The sequence below is a fragment of the Vigna umbellata genome, chromosome 4, assembly GCF_029865625.1.
Source record: "Vigna umbellata cultivar VRB3 chromosome 4, Vumbellata_1.0, whole genome shotgun sequence".
NCBI lineage: Eukaryota > Viridiplantae > Streptophyta > Magnoliopsida > Fabales > Fabaceae > Vigna > Vigna umbellata.
The window spans coordinates 22,682,309-22,690,284 of record NC_142168.1 but is presented as its reverse complement, the minus strand read 5'-3'; the positions used below and the strand labels follow the sequence as shown (position 1 = coordinate 22,690,284).

General features: G+C 32.9%; 1 long non-coding RNA gene across 2 annotated transcripts; it reads right to left on the bottom strand.

The window, feature by feature from the left end:
- Nucleotides 1–905: 905 nt before the first annotated feature.
- Nucleotides 906–7,196, bottom strand: LOC148199598 (uncharacterized). 2 transcript variants are annotated; one of them, XR_015786323.1, is made up of 5 exons: nt 6,974–7,196; nt 4,371–4,445; nt 3,079–3,145; nt 2,879–2,967; nt 906–1,222 (listed from the first exon to the last, which is right to left on the bottom strand). It is a non-coding gene; the product is annotated as an uncharacterized LOC148199598 (long non-coding RNA). The 2 variants fall into 2 exon arrangements; XR_015786322.1 differs by lacking the exons at nt 2,879–2,967; nt 3,079–3,145 and having other exon boundaries at nt 6,974–7,180.
- Between the last annotated feature and the right edge of the window lie 780 nt (nt 7,197–7,976).

Genomic DNA, 7,976 nt, shown 5'->3' with positions numbered 1-7,976 from the left:
AAAATATTTCTACTTTCTTTTTTTATTATTTTATAGCAATACAGAGAAAGGGTTAAGTTGGATTGGATCTGGATGCTCCCTAGATTAATATTAAATTTGTGGAAGAAATAGTAACATACTTTTAATATGAGAATAAATTTATGTCCTTTTTGTCGTTATTTTAGAAAAATATAATTTTACTTTGAGATGCATTTGTTGTTACTTTTCTTCATTACTTTAGTTCATTGTTAAAAATTGATTACACCTATTTTTTCTCTCTTCAATCTCTTAGTTTCTTCTCTAGATGTTAACATTTGGTTTCTAGAAATACTTTCTCTACTAAAGAGTGTAGTTACAATTAAGGAGCATATTATTTCCAACAGAATGTATTATTTATAAATAACTAAATACTAAGAAACTTAATATTTTTTATTAAATTTTAGCTAATAATAGAAGTATTTAAGCATAACTTTTTTGGAGAATATTCCCTTCTGTTCTCCAACCTTAAGATTTTTCCCTTTTAAATTAATGGACCGAAAACAATAATGTATATATAATTAACATGAATTATTTATTTTATTCTTATGTTCCTGTTGTGCTTCTAGAAGGTTAAATATTTAACCACAATACCACTCACATGCATGTGTTCGCATGGAGTGATATGTAATACTATGTCATCCATTTTTTTTATCTGTCGTTTTAGAGGAACTATATGTGCTGATTTTAATATTATTTCAGTTTATAAGTTCAACCAGCCAATAATGCTTCAAAAAGAAAAAGAAAAAGGTGTAATGCAATTCAAAAAGCGGCTTCTTTTCTCTTTGATTTAGATGCTTCATAAAATTACAAAAAAAAGTTAACCTAATTCAATGAGATTTAAATTATTCATAAGGGAATATAGCTTTTATGTTGTAACATCTCAAAAATACAGTTTAAAACTATATAATAGAATATTAACATTTAATAATAATTCAAATCAGTCTTACACTAAGAAGAGCGTACGGTTATGGCCGAACGGCCTTACAAAGCAGTATGAGAAAACAAAGCTGTACAGAAGTACAATTTTGACCGAACGGTTTACAAAAGAAACTACCGAACGGTCATACTTAGCAAAAGGTAAGGTGATCGAACGACCACCTTACTATAAACTAATCTACTGACCGAACGTCCTACTGTTCAGTCTTCATTTCTACCTCGACCAGGTTCTCTTCTTCCAACGCATCTTCCAACAGCTCGTCTCCTTCTGCTCATATCCACACGGATGATCATTGCAATGACAAGACGAACGTACAAAATATGACAAGACAGGAAACACAGGGTAAGCTTATGTAATTTAATTCATGTCCAAACATACATTTCACACAATCAAACACACAAGATCAATTTCATCATACTTTTCATACAAAGCCTAATACTAGACTGACTGTCCGGACTGTATGAGATCTGTGTAGCTACGACGTTCGTGCACCCGGGTGATGTAATAACTGGGATACCCTCAACAGCTCCCACCCGAGGTTAGTCCTATCTGTCCAAAGTAACCCTAAGGACTAGGACCTACTGCCGTTCCCACACATGACCTACCCTCCTCTACGTGAGGACGAGTACTCACGGAACATCAGGATGAACCACTAGCTTAGCATGACCACATTCATACTTTACCAATTCCAATATTCAACCATGAGTCGTTCCTCCCCGGAACGGTCGTCCATAATCCAAACATTTCAATCCATATCACATTCTCTTCATCTTTCATTAATAATCATTTCATTTAAACACTTCGTCCAAAGATCCCTAAGGATACCAAATACCGAACATTCAACCCCGACTCATAACAAGAACGAACGCTTAAATCGAGACCGAGAGATCTCTAGTTCCATAATAGATTAAGACCAAGAGAGTTACTATCGGGTTGAGAAATAAACTGAGTACAATCATATGTAACAAGAACGACTAGAACGAACGTTACTTGTAAAGTGAGCCAATTAGATGAACTGACTCTTGAGAGCTCCAGTCGAACACCGAAAAGACCATGCCAAGTACTAAGGCTCTATGCCAGAACCAAATGGATGTAGACACTTCAAGACATTCAAAGAATAATACTTAGAAGGATTCAAATGAAGAAACCAAACGCTTATGAAAACTTAGCTTATTTGAGTTTAACATCAATACAACCGCATGTCCGTCAATGACCGAGCGCGGTAGAGAGAAAACTCTATCGAAGTTGGACGAACGCTAATTCCATCAAAATAGATTATAAAAGAAACGAGTATGAACGCTTGGTGTAAGACCGAGCACTACTCAGTACGAGCGTTGGGTGTAAGACCTAGCACTACTCAGTACGAACGCTAGGTGTAAGACCGAACACTTACTAAACTTATATTATAAGGTTTTGATAATTATAATAAGATATTATTAGAATAGTGTTTTAAGAATAAACTAAGATATACAAATACACACACACACACACACACACACACACATATATATATATATATATATATATATATATATTGAAATTTATCACAGAATACCCATATACAACTACACTTGGCCGAACGCTCAAGCATAGTATTACAAAGCGAAGACGCTCGTCCTCAACTAGGATTCTTCCCAAATGAAAGAATCCAATTCTAACCAAGTTTATTAGCATTACCGAACGGTCAATGACCGTTCAGTGACGAACGTACACTATCATAGGGAAATTTCATATTCAGAATTCATTTATATTCAACTCATTTCTTAACATATAGTTTCATAACTTTATACATTCATATCATAATCAATTTTCATACTTCATACAATCCAAACATATCAACCATCATATATTAATTCATTCAAGTCAACGAACGTTCATGCAACACACATAATCATACAAATTAAATTAATAAGCTTCCCTTACCTCTGAGCGTGAACATACGTTCCTAGAGGCAGAATTAAGGCTCGCCTGACTACAATTCCTTCTACCCTTACGTTCCAAAATTCTTCAAACTACACCAAATAATCGAATACCAACAATGGCTCAGACAAGATGAAATCATGCAACCAGAACTTGGTTTGCATGTACTAGATAACGAACGGCTAAGGACAAGAAGAACTTACCAGTTCAGAACTCGAAATCGTTCGGTTCAAACTGAAGCTCTGGACGCCGGAAAAGCTTCTACGGTGCCTGAACGGTGATCGGAGAAAAGAAAAGGTGAGATTTGGTAGAGAGAAGGGAGAGCTTTTTAGTGAGAAGAAGGAGAATTTGAAAATATCAGAGTTTGGAGAAGAAGGTGCATGCAGAGAGAGTGTGACGTAAACTTTCCAAAACTCAGTTTTGCTTCCCACGTCAAACGAATGTCCGCTCATCTGCTGATACCTGCATTCCATTATCTAAATTTCCGGATTTCCTCCGCTTGACACCTGGCATCCGTTTAGAGGGTTTTTCGGTGCGTTTTTAATGATTCTGACATATTTCGATACATTGACACTTAATGTGGGAATGAAAAACTATTCTAAAGATGAATTTTCGTTTTCTAAATTTTTAATTATAAACAATGTAATAGTAATTTTAAAAACAATACGTTAGTTTTCTTAGATTTTATGTGCTTTACGCTTATGATTTTTTTTCCATGAAAAGTGCACATTTTTTATGCTACTTGAATTTAATAAAATGTAGACTCCAAAAATTGTTACGTGGATAAATTTTATGTAGAACGTTCTATGCAAAATGAAATAACCATACAAAGTACATTAATGATTGTAAACACTAATGCAACGAAGGGATATTGTCTCGATTGTTTTGGGTTTACAATAGCAGTTTTACAACTGAGATATAGATGAGATAAAAAGTCAATACCTTTTGTCTCAGTTCAAAAAAAACCCAAAGCAATAGAGCGATTAAAAAAATAAAAAAAACTTGGGTCTATTACCTCGGTTCTAGTTTGAACCGAGGCCGTAGACCCGTAAAATTAATTAATTAAAGGATCTATTACCTCGGTTGGATCCAGAACCCAGACAATAAACCTTTTTTTACCTCATCTTTTACTAAAATTGCAGTCTAAAGTATATTTTTTTAAAAAGAAAAATTATTGTTTCTGTATCACATAAACCATATGACAAAATCCCAGAAACACAAACAAACACAGAAAACATTGTTTTCTATTTATCAGGAATTTTTTTTTTTTTTTTCAAACTTTGAAAAATATTTAAAATAGTTACACTTTGAATTTTGAGTTGAAAATTTTTGTGAGGGGTTTTCATGATGTTTTGGTTCTTCATACATACTTTCATTTCATTTAGAGTTCGTTTGGACATACTCTTCGTTTTACCTATACCTATGTTTTGATGTGTATGGTGTATGAAGAACAACCAACCAAACGAGAACATGAAAAATCTAAAACGAAACTAACCTTGAAGATGAGTTTGGCGCTAAAACGAACTGAAATGAACATCTCAAAGTATCTATTCGAAGAGCTGAAGAACATCTGTGCACAAAATCAATTGGTCAAAACGAAATAAAATCATACTTAAGCACTTGATCAACGTAAACTAAAAAAGAAAGGCAAGAAAACTTGAAGATGATGATCGTGAAAATGGAAGACCAGAGAGCAGTATCGCACACCATGCACAAAAAAGCTTCTGTCTAAAAATTCCTCTATTTGCGAAATTTAACCCTAAACACATGTTATTACCTCGGTTATTTTTTTAACCGAAGTAATAAGGATTTATTGCCTCGGTTCTATAAAGAACAGCTGCCTAAGCCCTCTCAAAAATATAAAAAAGAAAAATTCAATTATTTTATGTCTCAGCTCTCTAAACAATCGAGGTAATAGACGTTTGTGATAATTACAAAAATGCCACCGGACCAATTTTAGGCATTTTTTAACCGAGACATATACGTTTGTGATAATTACAAAAATATCACCGTGCCGGTTTTACATTCGGTTCTTTTTTAACCGAGACATATACGTTTACAATAATTATAAAAATGTCACCGCCCCAATTTTTTTAAACTGAAGATATTTATATCCAGTTAATGCTTTTACTATAGCTAGTACAAATGATGATAAGCTTTTACAATCACTCTAATTAGTTAAAATCCTAACAACATCCCTTTTATGTACTACCAAATGAACATACTATACATATGTATATACAAGAAGACCAGGCACAAGATGGTTACACTAGTGCAGCGAGGGGCTTTTACCGCGGTTGATTTTCACTATACGTCGCGGTTCTTGAACCGCGGCATATTCAGCCGCGGTAGTAAGTCAGACACTTTATGCCGCGGTTCGAACCGCGGTATATAGGCTGCGGAATATGCCGCGGTTGTCTAGGGAACCGCTGCCTAAATTCATTTTTTTTTAAAAAAAAAATTAAAAAAAAAATTAAAAAATGCACTATATGCCGCGGTTGTGGTTAGAACCGCGGCATATTCCCCTGCAGTTTTTTAAAATTGCAGGTCTGTTTTTGTGATATCCACTACCACAAAAACAGACCTGCATATAAAAACATTTACAGAAATTCAATTTCAACATAACAAACACATGTTCAAATGTATTTCAACATCAAATAAAGTAGAGAGTCTAAGAAAATTCTATCTAATCAAATGCATTGTTTAAATCTAAATCTAAGAGCTATTGTATAATCTAACTATATATTTTAAGGTTTATAAATAATACAAGAACTACAACACACATTACCAAAACTATAGCAAAAACCATATCATACATTACCAAAACTATAACAATTTCATGCACTATCAAAATTAAAGCAAAAATTATACCAAAACTATAGAAACTTCATACATTACCAAAACTATAGCATTATGCAAAAATTAATGAAGAAATCACGTTAAAAATGCAAATGGACATAAATACCTGGAAGAGGAACGGCGGCGGAGAGGGTGAAAAACGCAACACAACGGCGGCGGAGAGGGTGAAAAACGCCAGGAAATCACGATTTTGAACGGCTAAAACTCGTTTTTATCGTCAAAAACGAATAATGACCGAACAATTTTGAGTTTAAACGGTTAAAAACGCAAAATCTGAGATGAAGGGTGGTTCGGAGGAAGAAGAAACGCGAAAACAGAGAGAACGCGCGAGGAAGACGATGCACTGTTCCAAGTTTTGTTTTTTAACTCTGAACGGGAGAATCTACCGCGGTTCACTACTTAACCGCGGTATAAAAGGCATTTTATACTAATTTAAAAAATTATTTTCAAACTATATGCCGCGGTTCAGCGGGCAACCGCGGCATAAACCTCGAAATATTTCAAATAAACATTAAATTAATTTCATATAGGAGAATATGCCGCGGTTCCCCAGAGAACCGCGGCATATACCCCTGAAACGTGTTCAACACAACTGTCTCCCCAACTGCCTTTCACAGAATTTGAAAAGTTACAGGGGGTATATGCCGCGGTTCTCTGGGGAACCGCGGCATATACCCCCTGTAACTTCTGAAATTCTCTGACTGGCAGAGAAGTTGAGACGTGACAGGGGTATATGCCGCGGTTCCCCAGAGAACCGCGGCATATACCCCCTGTAACTTTTCGAATTTTCTGGCCCAGTCAGCACCTGCAATAAATTGGCAGGGTATATGCCGCGGTTCTCTGCACAACCGCGGCATATACTCTGTTATTTAATTTTTTATTCATACGTCAAGTCAATTGCAAGTGATGCTAAAGCTTCACCTAGAGATTTAGTCGTGCTATCTACGAGGTTTAAGTAATTAAGAAACCTTTTTACCCTAAAAAAATAAAATTATTTACTATCAAAAACCATAAATAAATTTTTCGTAGATAATACTACCTATAGATTTACTTACGAATATATTATTTACAGAGGATCATCAGAAGATAATTACTGATTCATTAGATTTATAGATAATTACCTATCAATCAAGTATCCGGTAATATGGTATTTTGAACATGTTTTTGTATAAAACTTCATTATGAACGAAGGAAAAAAAGAAGTTGTGTGAAATTGGAGTTAGGGTTTATGCATAATACCTGGGAGAGTGAGGATTCAACCAAAGTACTTCTACTAAAACAAGATAACACGAGATGTGATGATGCTAAGATAATATGATAGAACCTAATAGATTAAAGTGTCTTATAATGGAATAAGACATTAAGGTGGTGGCTACGAACAAGTTGGTGGCTATGGAAAGTGGGAAATTCCAAACACATCAATGAAAAGGAAATTATGTGTCATTGTTGTGATAGAGAGATGGATTAGTGAATTTCAAGAAGAAAAAATTATGTGGTGCGAATAGGTGGTATACATAGAGATGATAATGCATCGGATCAAGTATAGCTAGTTTTTGTCAGTTATCCATTTTATCTATAAAAAACTCACTTTCATTACTTGTTGGATATAAAAAAATACATGCAATAACCATTGATATTCAGGAATATATATATATATATATATATATATATATATATATATATATATATATATATATATATATATATATATATATATTAAATAAAATTATTTAACAACAAATCTTGAAAATATTTATTTAATATTTATCACAAATCTTATTTACAAATATTTGTAAGTATGAATGTTCTTTTTGTCATTTCTATACATAACTCTTTATAAAATGAAGAAGTTATTTTTTACTTAACTTGAGTAAATAAAATGAATAAGATATTTACCAACGTATTATTTAGCCTTATTAACCATACTCATTTATTTTTAATCTTAATAACATATTGCTCTCATGTAATACTTTAACAACATAAGATATCAATATTAAGATCTATTTATGAAATTAATATATTGTTTTAGTGGGATTCTTGTACATATTAATGATTAAGAATGTTAAAAATATCTGTGTCTATGAGAATGAATAGTATAGATAATAGATATTTTAATATTTATTCGTATCCGAGTATTTGTTATTTTAAAAGAATTAAAATTAAAATTTAATCTATATTCTATTAAATTATATTTAATTAAAACTAAAATTTAATTTATATTTTATTAAATTTAATTTAATTA